This window comes from Marmota flaviventris, chromosome 7, assembly GCF_047511675.1.
Source record: "Marmota flaviventris isolate mMarFla1 chromosome 7, mMarFla1.hap1, whole genome shotgun sequence".
Lineage (NCBI taxonomy): Eukaryota > Metazoa > Chordata > Mammalia > Rodentia > Sciuridae > Marmota > Marmota flaviventris.
Window position 1 is genome coordinate 118,847,876 of NC_092504.1, and position 14,220 is coordinate 118,862,095.

The 14,220-nt window shown below is 41.3% G+C and overlaps 1 non-coding gene across 1 annotated transcript; it reads left to right on the forward strand.

Moving 5' to 3' along the window:
• Window positions 1-12,447: 12,447 nt before the first annotated feature.
• LOC114082046 (small nucleolar RNA SNORA32) lies at window positions 12,448-12,567 on the forward strand. The gene has a single exon (XR_003580903.1). It is a non-coding gene; the product is annotated as a small nucleolar RNA SNORA32 (small nucleolar RNA).
• Window positions 12,568-14,220: the final 1,653 nt, after the last annotated feature.

Sequence of the window (14,220 nt, forward strand, 5' to 3'; positions counted from 1 at the left end):
GCAGAGTAAGACAAGCTCTGTATGAGACATTTTTGGTCTTGCTAAGGTCAACGTCGTGGGTTTGTTGCTGAGGAAGAGTTCCAACCATCGCTATGGAGATGGTACAGAAGCAAAGATAAGCAAAAATGTTTGTTTTCCAAATGCAAAATTAGAGGGAAGCACAGTAAATCAAGATTCCATACATAACAAGTTTTGCAAATAAACACTGATTGGAAGAGAAACTACAGGAAATGAAATTGAAATTGACCAAGTCTAAATCCTTCAAGAAAATCCATCTGCCTTCTCTCCCAGATGGTTAGACTGCTTACATGTGGGGACGTATCCTTTCATCATCCTATGATTTCTTATTTTGAGAAACAGAAATAAATAGAAAATTCACCTTTGATCTTCATTATACCCTTGAGCACGCTATATTGAAGGAGCTGGAAGCTATTTGTAGGCTTCTGGAGAGGGGGTAGATTAATTTCTGCCTAGTTATTTTTAAGAATACATTTGGAAATGATTTTAGTATAACAGGAAGAGGTATTGGCATTGAGGTTCAATTAAGTACAATTCAAGAACATTACCAATACCTACTTAATCTGATATATTTAAAACTATAACCTAGTGGAAAACAAACCTAAAGAGGTCATTTCAGTACCATGTTCTCTTGTTCCTATAATTAAAATTTAATCCATTTTCTGCTAACATTTATTTATACATTTTGCCAGTTTTTATTGAGGATGTACTTGTGCCCAACTGGGTGTCAGGCACTAAGAATACAGTCACAATTAAGGCAGATATAGTCCCTGTACTGGTGAAGTTTATAGTCTAATAATACCGGAAGACTACAACCAAATACATGAAAGATTAGATTTGGGGGAGCACTGAGGATTGAACTCAGGGGTGTTTTACCACTAAGCCTTATCCCCAGCCCTTTTTATTATTATTATTATTATTTTTTGCAACAGGATCTCGCTAAGTTGCTAAGGGCTTTGCTAAATTGCTGAGGCTGGCCTTGAACTTGAGATCCTCCTGCCTCAGCCTCCTAAGTCACTGAGATTACAGGCATGCCCCACCACTAAGCCCAGCTAGACATTCTGATTACCATACCTAAAGAGATTTGCACTGGTGAGTGCAAACACCAGAGCTTCTCAAACTTTACTGTATGTGTGAATAGCCCAAGTATCTTATTAAAATGCAGATTCTAATCCAGTATTCTGGGGGTGAGGAGCTGATATTCTGGATTTAAACAAGTTGTCAAGTAATGCTAATTCTGTGGGTCCATGGACCACACTGGGTGGCAAGGACATCCAGTACAATACTAAGATGTAAGACCTTATCTGAGTTCAGTGGTGCATGCCTATAATCCCAGCAACCTGGAAGGCTGAGGCAGGAAGATCAAAAGTCCAAAGCCAGCCTCAGCAACTTAGCAAGGTCCTAAGCAGCTCAGTGAGACCTATCTTTAAATTTTATATATATATATACATACACACACACACACACACACACACACACACACACACACACGAGCTGGGGGTTTGGCTCAGTGGTTAAGTGCCCCTGGATTCAATCCCTAGTACCAAAAAAAGAAAGAAAGAAAAGTAATATTAAGATGTGAGACAGAATAAGATTAGAACTGTTTCTTTCCTGCAGTGCAGAGCACGTGGAGATGATACATGGGTGGGTGAGAGGCATCTATGGACAATTAGAGCACAAGGCTCACAAGGGAAGTAGCCAGTGGCCTGGAAGCTAAAGAGAGAAGCAGCAGCAGCCAGACATTGAGAAGACTCTTCCTAGGAAGGTGGAGCCCCCAACTGAGCCAGGAAGATGCAGAGGATGTGCGCCCGGGGAGCGGGGAGCGGTACAGGAGGGCGCTTCAGGCTGAAGCCGGTGTTGGCGTTCTCATGGGTCAGTTCAGGGTCCAGAGCCAGCCAGTGGTTCTGTTGGGCAGCTCTTCCATTCAGACAGCAGGAAAGATAATTCTGGAAAGTAGGTCCATAGCAGGGTGCAAGGACAAGACCAAGCCCAGAACTCCTACAAATAGGTCCAAAGGCCCAGACCTTTCTTTTTACCCATTTTCTCTGAATACGCAGCACATGATACCTTGATTTATCCACAGGGCTCTGCTTGTGTCCAGTTCAGGAACCTGTGCACTGCAGCTCTGGAAACTTCCCTGATCCTATTATTTCCCAGCTTAGGGGTTTGCTCTTTCTCTAGTGTGATATATATATATATATATATATATATATATTTTTTTTTTTTTTTTTTTTTTTTTCCTGACAGAATATCTGTTAATAGACTTCTTTGCATTGGCCCCAAGAATGCTTTGGGTGAATTGTCACTTTGGGTACTCTGTTGGGTTCTTCCGTTCTCATCACTGGAATGTCTGTCAAGGCTGGTCCCACATTCCTGCAGTGGCTGGATTGCTATGGCCCTTCCGAATGGGCACCAGTCCTCCCATAAACCTCAGTCTTCCTGGCTCCTTGTCCTCTGTTCTATCACCTCCTGGATCCTTGGAAGCAATTGAGATGTGGTCTGATGGAAACAGGGGACAAAGGAGGGAGTCAAAGACAGTAGTAAGGAGAAGTCATTAGGAGTCATCTCTGCCTTACCTGCTTCTCTATCCATAGTGCCCAAGACAGTGCCTAATCCATAACAGAAGTTCAACAAATGTTGGCCAAATTTTAATTACCAATTTTCTTTTTTTAGTTGTTGATGGACCTTTATTTTTTCTCATTTATTTATATGCTGTGCTGAGAATTGAACCCAGTGCCTCACACATGCAAGGCAAGTGCTCTACCACTGAGCCACAACCCCAGCCCAAGTACCAATTTTGTATAGTCTTACTCTACTGATTTTCAAGACATGTGATGTCAAATATCAGTCTATTTAGGAAACTTCTTAGGTTGAAGAACTTTCTAAAACTTATAAAAATATTTTCTAGCTCACATTATCTTTTTTTTTTTTTTTCCTGGTGCTAGGAATTAAACCCAGGGCCTTGCCTATGCCAGACAAGTGCTCTACCATTGAGCTCCATCTCCAGCCCCCTGACATCACTTTGAAGGGGGATGAGATAATGTTTGTGGAAGACAGAATCATAAGATGATCCCCAGTGACTCACCCTTTTCAGTGTGGTGGAAGCTGTAAATATAATAGATCATCACAGCTGTGATTGCAATACGTTATATGAAGATTATTCTGGATCAGCCTGAAATAATAATAATAATAAATAATAATAAATGAATCCTTTAAAAGCAGAGAGTTTTCTCTGGCTCATTGAAGAAGAGGAAGCAAGAGATTCAAACCCCAAGAAGGATTCCCTGTGCCATTGCTGGCTTGGAGATCAAGGGGACCACTTGTAAAGGACCTAAAGGCAGCTTTCAGAAGTGGAGAGCCACAAGGAAGTGAATTCTGCTAACATTGGGAGCAGATTCTTCTCCAGCATCTCTGGATAGGAGCCTGTATTGGCCCACATCTTGATTTTAGCCTTGTGAGACCCTAACTTCCATACCCAGCTGAGCTAGCCAGGACTCTGACATACAGAATGGTGAGCTAATAAATGGCTGCTGGATTAAGATGATACATTTGTAGCAATTTGTTATGCAGCAATAGGAAAAAAATACAATGTTTTATACTTCAACATAAGATATATATTTGTAATGTGTTCAAATAATATATGCATTTAACTTGTCTTATTCTTCTATATATACTGGAAGAAAAGACAGAAAAGTAATTTAAATAATATGGGCAATAACATACCCCTCTCGGTTATTCTGTTCAATAATCGTTTGCTCAGCATCTGAGGAGATGCACTTTCTTCTTGCAACATACTCTCTACATGGCCTAAGGGGCAATCTCCTCACCTGACTCTCCTCCATTCACACTTTTTTTCAGTTCTTCTCAGGTTTCTCTTCATTTCTCCTAACTGTAAACATTCCCTTATATGCTACACACACATGTTACCTTACATGGTGGCATAAACAAAACATATACAGTTCTTTATAGGCAGTTACAAACGAGCCAAGGGCTTTTTTTTTTTTTTTTTTTTTTTTTTTTTGGTTATGGATGGACACAGTATCTTTATTTTATTTGTTTATTTTTATGTGGTGCTTAGGATCGAACACAGGGCCTTACACATGCGAGGCACGTGCTCCACCACTGAACCACAACCCCAGCCCTTAAGGGCAATCTTGATTATGCTTACAAGCAACTTTATCATTTTTTCTCATCTAAAATTGGGAGTCACTCAGGCATTTCAGCGTGAAATCAGGAGAATTTGTGAATTAGCCTGTTTTCAGGTCAGAATTATTCATTAGCTCTGAACTTGTGCTATACAATATGGTAGTCATGAGGCACATACCTGTAATCCCAGTGATCTGGGAGACTGAGAAAGGAGGATCTCAAGTTTTTTTTTTTTGTTTGTTTGTTTGTTTTGGTACTGGGAATTGAATCTGGGGCCTTGCACATGCTAGGTAACTGCTCAGCCACTAAGCTATATCCCCAGCCCAGGAGGATCTCAAGTTTGAGGCCAGCCTCAGCAATTTTTAGTGAGGCCCTAAGCAATTTAGTAAGAGTTTTGAGACAGAGTTTGTCTCAAAAGAAAAAATAAAAAGGGCTGGGGATATGGATCTGTGGTTAAAAACCCCTGTACCAGGACCAATTCCTGGTCCCCCAAAATAAATAAATAAATAAATTTTAAAATAAATTAAAAAAACAAAAGGAGGCAGGCCCAGTGGCCTATGCCTGTAATCCCAGCGGCTCAGTAGCTGAGGCAGGAGGATCATGAGTTCAAAGCCAGCCTCAGCATTTGCAGGTAAATGGATGGATTTGGAAAATATAATGCTAAGTGAAGTTAGCCAATCCCAAAAAACCAAATGCCGAATGTTTTCTCTGATATAAGGAGGCTGATTCATAGTGGGATTGGGAGGGGGAGCATGGGAGGATTAGATGAACTCTAGATATGGCAAAGGGGAGGGAAAGGGAGGGGGCATGGGGGTAAAAAAAGATGGTGGAATGAGATGGCTATCATTACCCTAAGTACATGTATGAAGACACGAATGTTGTGAATATACTTTATATACAACCAGAAATATGAAAAATTGTGTTCTATATGTGTAATATGAATTGTGATGCATTCTGTTGTCATATATAGCAAATTAGAATAAAAAATAAATTTAAAAAAAGAACGAGGTGTGATAACACATACCTGTAGTCCCAGCAGCTCGGGAGGTTGAGACAGGAGGATCACAAGTTCAAAGTCAGCCTCAGCAACTTCACAAGGCTCTAAGCAACTTAGTGAGACCCTGCCCCCCCCCCCAAAAAAAAGGCTGGTGTTGTGGTTTAGTGGTTAAGCACCCCTGGGTTTAATCCCCGGTACCAATAATAATAAGAAGAAGAACAACAACAACAACAATGAAGGAAATTTCAAGCTAGTAATAATGCATTTGACAAAACTCAATGGTGAATGTGTAATGTTCTATTTCACTCTGTGTTTTTCCCCCTCAAGAAATAAACCCCTGGGGCTGTGGCTGTGGCTCAGGGGTAGAATGCTTATCTAGCACATGCGAGGCACTGGGTTCGATCCTCAGCATCACATAAAAATAAATAAAATAAAGGCATTGTGTCCAACTACAACTAAAAAAATATTTTTAAAAAAATAAACACCTGGTGTGACTATAATTTGTGTACAACCAGAGATATGAAAAACTGTGCTCTATATGTGTACTATGAATTGAAATATATTCTGCTGCCATGTATAAAAAATTAAAATAAATGAATACATTTAAAATTTTTTAAAAATAAATATTTAACCAAAGGCAGGGAGGAAAGCCAGCCTCAGCAAGGGTGAGATGCTAAGTGACTCAGGGAGACCCTGTCTCTAAATAAAATACAAAATAGGGCTGGGGATGCGGCTAAGTGGTTGAGGGCCCTTGAGTTCAATCCCTGACGCACACACACACACAAAAAGAAAAAAAAAAAAAAAAAACAGAAACAAAAGGGGCTGGGGATGTAGTTCAGTTGTAGAGTACCACTGAATCCAATCCATTTAAAAAAAGTTTAAAATACCATTCAAAAAGTACCATAAAAATTAAGAAGTGATGTAAAAAGTGTTTTTTGGAAACAAATGATCTGAGTTTGAATCCTGGACCCACCATTTGTAGGCTCTGTGACCTAAGGAGTGTTACTTGATATCTCTGTGCCTCATTTTCTGTATCTGCAAAGTGAGGATAATGGTAGAAACAATTGCCTAAGGTTGTTGTGAAGATTAAATTATGTAATTTATATAATGTACTCTAATGGATAGCACCTAATTCTTAAGTACCAAGTAAGTTTAGCTATTACTTTTTGTATTAGTATTGTTTTAGAGATCTACTTGGGATCTGTTGTATTTCATTAACCTGAAGATTTGTGATTTTTATTAATTCTGGACAGTTTTCCATCATTATCTTTTCAAATGCTGCCTTTTCTTAATTTGTTTGCTCTTCTCTCTTCTCGAATTCCGGCTGGACAACCACTGAACCTTATCATTATATCTTCTGTAAGCTTAAGCCACTCAGTTCCCTGCTCTGCAAAACACAGATACAAACAGAGCCAACCTCACAGGATTGTCGATGGGATTAAACCAGTTAGATACGAAAAGCACTTAGAATAGCATCGTGTGTGTGTCAGCTATTATTAACATGACGGTTACAGCTCCTTATTCATTTTTAGCCCTAGGAGATTTCCCTTAATTTATTAAAGATATTTTATAATAATTTAGCCTACTCTATTAAATCAGAATTTATTCCAGTCTCTTTTTCAGTTTTAAGAGGTGACAAAGGCTTTTCTTTTGTTTGGAACATTTTCCCTTTCACCCCATTTCATGACCGTTTAAGAGAGTTTAATGTCTACATTACATTGAATTATATTAAGAGCATGACAGAAAACCCCAAATAATCACGGCCTTAAAAAGGGAGGGTATTTCTTCTCACACAGATGAAGTCTAGAAGGACGAGGTCCAGCGTGAATGACTTCTCAGGACCTTCAGAGGTCCTTCTTCACTTCCTGGCTCCCTGGCTTCCACCTGGTAACCAGTCCCAGCCACCACATCACGACCTGGTCCACAGAGGAACAGGTTGGGAAGGGTGTGCCCCTTCCCTTTAAGACATTTCTCTAAAGCCATACACACCATTTCCTATCGGCCAGAACTTGGTCACATGGCTATGCCTGGTGTCCTGGGCCACTACAGAATGTACCCTTCATTCCTGACCACCAACTGCCAAGGAGGTAACTGGTATTGGGGACAATCGGTAGTCTCTCCTTTGTTCCCTCCGGGATCATGTATCCTCCCTATCTCGTTCATCTCTAGGAAGAATGGCTTGGCTTTGTTTGCCTCGGACTTTTCTGGTGTTAGCACTACAAATCCTATGTCCCAGCACCTGTCATCCACCCCTCCCTTCAGTCCTGTGGAAACTGGACTATCAGTTACCCTATATCACCCTACTATGGCTCCTTGAAGAACAGCTCTGTGTCTGATTCACTGTTACATCCTCAGTACCTAGCACTGTGCTCCACATGTAGTAGTGTGTTAGTTTTCCATTGCTGTGACAAAATACCTGAGAAAATCAACTTTTAAGGGGGAAAGGTTTATTTTGGCTCACAGTTTCAGAGGTTTCAGTACATGGACACTTGGTCCTGAAGCTTTGGGCTTGTGGCAGCACAGTATATCATGATGGAGCAGGCTAGGGTCCCAATGTCCTCTTCAAGGCCATGCTCCCAGTGAGCTAAATTCTTACACTGGGCCCCACTTCCAATAGCACCTCAGGCTGAGGACCTGGGCCTTTGGGAGACACTCCAGATCTAAACTAAGCAGTATATACTCAAATATATGCACAGTGCTTTTTGTGCGCCAGGAACTGCTCTGAGTGTTAGACATATATGTTTTGAGTTGAATTGTGTCTAACTCAAATTGCTATGTTAAGGTCCCATTACTTCAGAATATGACCTTGTTTGGAATTGAGTGCTACAGATGTAATTAGATAAGATGAGGTCACATGGGTGTAGGTGAGGACCTGATCCCATGTGACTGGTGTCTTATAAAAAGAGAAAACTTGGGTACAGAGACCCACACCTAGGGAGATGGCACATGTGGTAGGAGTTACACTGCCACAAGCCAAGAAACCACAAGCAGCCTGGAGAGGGGCCTGAAATAGACCCTTCCCTAGAGTCTTCAGGGTAAGCGACACCCCAACACATTCAAACCAGACTTTCAGCCCCCAAAACTGTGAGGCAATACATTTCTGTTGTTCTAGCCATTCAGTTTGTGGGGCTATGTTATACCAGCTCCAGCAAATTAATACCATGTATCAATTCCTGTTAATCTTCACATTTGTTTGTGAGATAGCTGCTGTTATCATCCCCACTTTACAGACAAGGGTGCTGAAGTCCACAGCAGTTTTAAAAACCCAGAGAAGGGGCTGAGGTTCTGGCTCAGCAGTAGAGCAGTCGCCTCGCAAGTGCAGGACCCTGGGTTCAATCCTCAGCACCACATAAAAATAAATAAGTGAAATAAAGGTAAAAAAAAAAAAAAGAGGAAGAAGCTGGGTGTGATGGTGCACACCTGTCATTCCAGCAACTCTGGAGGCTGGTGAGGCAGGAGGATCGCACTGAGGCCAGCCTCAGCAATTTAAAAGATCCTATCTCAAAACAAAAAAAATAAAAAGGGCTGGGGATGTAGCTCAGTGGTAGAGCACCCTGGATTTAATCTCCAGTACTGCAAACCAACAAGGGAGTTGCTAAGAAGAAATAAGAGGTATAGACAAACTGAAAGGGAGAAGGGGAAAAGGAGAGGGGGCATTTGGGAAAAGTTAAAATGTGCATAGGAACAAAGAGAAAGAAACAAGGGGCAAAGGAGGAGAAGGATTAAACCTTGACCAGGCTCGGCATGGTAGTGCACGCCTATAATTCCAGTGGCTTGGGAGGCGGAGGCAGGAGGATCACACGTTCAGAGCCAGCCTCGGCAACTTAGCAAGGCCCTAAGCAACTCAGCAAGACCCTGTCTCTAATAAAATACCAGAAGGGCTGGGGATATGACTCAGTGGTTAGGTGCCCCTGGGTTCAATCCCTAGTAACACACACACACACACACACACACACACACAATTGACCAGGCCAAGAACATTAGAAGTTCTAGGTCACTGTGTATGAACCACTAACATTTTTCTTTTTCAGCTGTGTCAAGAGTTTGAATAAAAACGTCCTTCTGTCAGGAAATGCTTCCCAGTTTTTGACACTTGCAGATATTTTATCGTATTTTGAAGCTGAAGCTACAGCTCCTAAGAGCCCTGGTCTTGATTTTGCAATATAGACTTCAGTTTTATTTGAAGAGAGGGACTAAGAATAATCACTTGTAACATGAATGTTACTTTGAGAGGTTTGGAATTTATGCTCATGTGCTTTATAGATTTGCTTTTGATGGATGGAATAGCACTTACCTTTCAAAACCCTTATATATTGTGCTTCCTACCTCTAATTTCAAACACATACACACACACACACTCGTGTGTGTGTGTGTGTGTGTGTGTGTATTTCTCTGAAGACATATCTGAAGTGCAAAGTCAGGGGCAAATTCTGTGACAATGAGGCTTCACATTCCACATCCAGAATGCCATATACACATTACATTAGAGATGCTTTTGTTACGGTTTGGATTTGGAATGTCCCACAAAGTCTTATGTGTTCAGAGGTGAGCTTTTAGGAAATAATGGATCATGAGGGCTCTGATATCATCAGTGGATTAATCCATTTAGAGTTTAATGGACAACTTGGAGGTGGGATCTAGTTGGAGGAAGTAGATCACTGGGGTTGTACCCTGGACAGTTTTATTTCTCCCAGCCCCCCCACCCCACCCCTGTCTTTTGCCAGGAGCTGAGCAGTTTTCCTCCTCCATTCCCTTCCGCCATGATGTCCTCCCTCGCCTCAGGTCCAGGGCAATGTAGTCAGCCAAAAATGGACTGAGACCTCAGAAACCATGAGCCCAAATATATCTTTCCTCCTCTAAATTCTTCTGGTCAGGTATTTTGTCACAGCTATGAAAAGCTGACCTGTACGTGGTACTACGTCTCCAATCAGAAGAAGACATGGATCTGGGAATACAGGGTGGTGGGAGCAGTAGTGGCTGTACTTAACATGTTTCTCAGTGACCCAACAGGGACTTTTTGCATCCTGGGCCCTATGAGCTTAGCAGTTCTGTTGTCAAAAGAGGCACACTTTCCCAGAGGACACAGCAAGGATCCAGCTGAATTACAAACTGTGGTGCCATCTGGGCATCTGAATTCCTTATGGCCAGGAACCAGACAGTGAAAAGACAACCATCTTGGCAGGGATAACTAACCTGATGAACAGGGGGAGTAAGGTGATTTTTTTAAATTATATTTTTTAGTTGTAGATGGACACAATACCCCCCCCCCCTTAATAACTTAAAGCTTTGCAGGTGAATCTCATTCTACCCTTTGTCTCTAAATTTTCATTCCAAGTTTCTTATCATTTCCTTCTATGGGTTTGGCTCTTGTGTCATTTGGGAGGGTAAGGATGTTTTGGCATGTCTGTTTAGTTGCTGGTTGGCCACACCTTTGGTTTTCTTTCCTATGACAGATTGTTATTGCTTGTAACTGCCACCTGGTTTTCTACTTCACTATGAACACTTCACAGTGCAGTCCTTTCCTGGGTTTATTCTTTTGTGTTTTCTGGTAAGCTGATTATGCTTTTTGTTTTAACAGCTTTATTGAAATACAATTCACGTACCATGAAATTCATTCTCTAGTGTATTTAGCTTAAAATAAAATTTATCCCTTAGTATACCAAGTTGTGCAACCATCATCACTTCCGATTTTAGAATATTTTCATCACCTTAGAAAGAAGCCCTGTACCCACAGCCATCATCCCACCCCCCCATTTCTGGCAACCATTAATTATTTTCTGTCTCTATGAACTAGCCCAGTCTGGACATTTAGCAGAAACAGAATCACACATCATAGGAATCCTTTGTCTCTGGTCTCTTTCACTTAGCACAGTGTTTTCAGGGTTCACCTATGTTGTGCATGTATCAGTAGTTCATTTTTATGGCTGAATAATACTCCATTTTATGAATAGGCCACATTTTGTTTATCCATCCACCAATTGATGAATATTTGGTTGCATCTACTTTTTGGCTATTATGAATAATGCCACTACAAATATTCATGTACAAAAAAACACATTTTTGTGTGTGTTTTCATTTCTCTTGGATATATAACTAGAATTAGAATTGCTGCATAATACAGTAACTCTAATTTTTTTACTTTTTGAGGAACTGCTGAATTGTTCCAAACTGGCTGTACCATTTTACATTCCCCAGTCACAGTCATAAATGAGAGTTCCAATTTCTCTGGGTCCTCATCATCACTTATTATGGTCTTTTTCTTCTAGCCATTCTAGTAGGTGTGAAGTGGTAGCTCATGTGATTTTGATTTACATATTTCCCTAATGATTAATGAAGTTGAACATCTTTTTATGTTCTTATTGACCATTTGCATATATTTTCTTTGGAGAATGCCAGTTTTGAAATTGGACTAATTGAGTTTAAAAAAAATTATTGCTGAATGAGTACAGTGGCACACACCTTTAATCTCAGATCCTCAGGAGGTTGAGGCAGGAGGATTGCAAGTTCAAGGCCAGCCTGGGCACTTGGCAACACACCTCTCAAAATAAAAAAGTTTTTAAAAAGGGCTGGGAATGTACTTCAGTGGTAGAGTACTCCTGGTTTTAATCCCCTGTGCTGACAAAAAAAAAAAAAAAAAAAAAAAAAAAAAGAAAAAGAAAAAGAAAGAAAGAAGGACAAAGAAAAATACAGGCGACACCAAATTATTCCTCTTTCCCAGTTTTTTTTAATTTATTTTTTTATTTTTTTTGGTACTGAGGATCCAACTCAGGGGTGTTTGGCCACCTGAACTTCATTCCCCAATTAAAAAAAATAATAACTTCATTTTATTTATTTATTTTTATGTGGTGCTGAGGATCCAACCCAGGGCCTCACACATACTAGGTGAGCATTCTACCGCTGAGCCCTAGACCCAGCACCGGTAGGGCTGATTTTACACAATGGTGACAGGGGGCATAAGAATGGAACTCAAGATGACATGTTTATGTGTTTCTTGGTTCTCCCTTGATGAATCATAACTGTGAGCAGACAAGCGAAGTGACCCCATCCTTCGAAGGGTATGATACACAGGACTACGAAAACCCAAGGGTGAGGGTTTGAGTCCTGCCATGGTGAGCCACAAAGACTTGCAGAGGTAGAAGCTGAAGGCAAGAGGTTAACCTGAGATGCTCTCTGGAGACACAGGCAGAAGTAGATTTGTTTGGTGAAGGAATACTCCTTCCCACAGTTCATCAGATTAACTATCCCTGTCAGAGATGTGCCACTCACTCTCTTTACAAAGTCTTGCAGGGTCATTACCCAGGTTTGTAGGTTGAAGTCTCTCCTTTGCTGTGCATATGACCATACAAAATTTCCCACTAGGTTTTCTATCTGCTGACTTTCTAACAATCAGCCTATTGAGGACAATTTATTAACTCTTTATGAAGCCATTTCTGGTTTTATTTCCATTACTCACATGAGCACTGTCCAGTGGAAATACAGAGCAGAAGCTGGGTGCAGTGGTGCACGCCTGCAATCCCAGCAATTCTGGAGGCTAAGGCAGGAGAATCACAGGTTCAAGGGCAGCCTCAGCAACTTAGTGAGATCTTGACTGAAAATAAAAAATAAAAAAGGGCTGGGGATGCAGCTAAGTGGTAGAGCACTCCTGGGTTCAGTTGCCAGTACTGCAATAAATAAAATAAAAAGTCTGAGGATAAAACTCAGTGGTAGAGCACTTGCCTAGCATAGGCAAGGCCTGGATTCAACACTCCTATCCCCCACTATCCCCTCCCCAAAGAAATACAGTGCAAGCCACATGAGATTTTCTAATACTTTCTAATTTTTCTCATTGGCAATGAAATTTTACAAACAGCCACATTTCAAATTCTCACCACAGCACATGCCCAGAGCTCTGGAACCTTTCAAATGGGGTTTTGCTAATCTACATAGTAACCTTTCCAGGTTGCTAACAACAAGTCAATTTGTATATAGGGGAGCTAGCTGAGGTATGCTGGTTCCAGAACTCATTCTTGATTACAGCCTGATCATGTCTTTACTTGTAGGTTATTGTTATGAATGAATTAGGATTTAGCATTGGTTCTTTTAAAAAGGGCTCTCTTGAAGATAAATCTTGACTTAAGCTTTAAGTAAACTAAACTTATTTTAAGACAGGATCCTTGATGGGCAAGGGCAGGAAATAACAGCATGTGAAGTTCCTTATACAAAGGTGTCGCGGGCCGGGTTGTAACTCAGTAATACGGCATTGTGTGCTCAAGTGTGCATAGGCTCTGGATATGATTGCCGGAATCGGGGAAAAAATATTGATTTATAAGAAAACCTCACTGCCTAGGTACAAGTGTCTGCTTTAGCTTGCAATCAGCCTCAACAAATGACAGTGAGGTGGTGATTCAAGGGTCAATTTGCACTGAACATGGAATTCTGATCTCTATTCTAGAGCTTCCTGTTGGACTAACAGAGTCTCTCCAGGTCTGCATGACAGCTCCCTTGACTGTCTCCCTCCATGTTTTCTCAGGTGCCCTTCTTTGATAAGCTTGTTCTACTCCTAACTGTATTTCATCGATCAATTCCTGGAGAATCCCAGAGCAGCACAGGCCTGACAGCCCCAAAACCTCAGTGACAAAATGCAGAGCATTTCTTACCCTGCATGGGTTCACAGGCCGGCGGGCAGCCATTGGAATCTTAGCTGGGTACTCAGATGTCTGCCATTCTGCAGATCTTGTCTGGGTTGTCTCACAGATTTGGGGGCTGACTGGCCACAGGCTGGTTGAGATGGGCTTACCTGGGACAAATGGCTTTCCTTCACATAATGTCCTTTCTAGTAGGCTTACTTCAGCTTCCTCGCATGATGGTGACAAGTTTCCTAGTTCACAAGCCCAAGCAAGCAAGGCCTCTCGAGGTCTAGACTTGGAAATCATACTGTCATATCCCAATGGACAAAACAAATCCAAAGGCTAGCTCAGCTTCATGGGAGTAGGAAACCACTTCCTTCCTTTTTGTTTGTTTCCAGTGCTGGGATGGAAACCAGGGTCTCATGAACACTAGGCAAAGGCTCCGTCACAGAA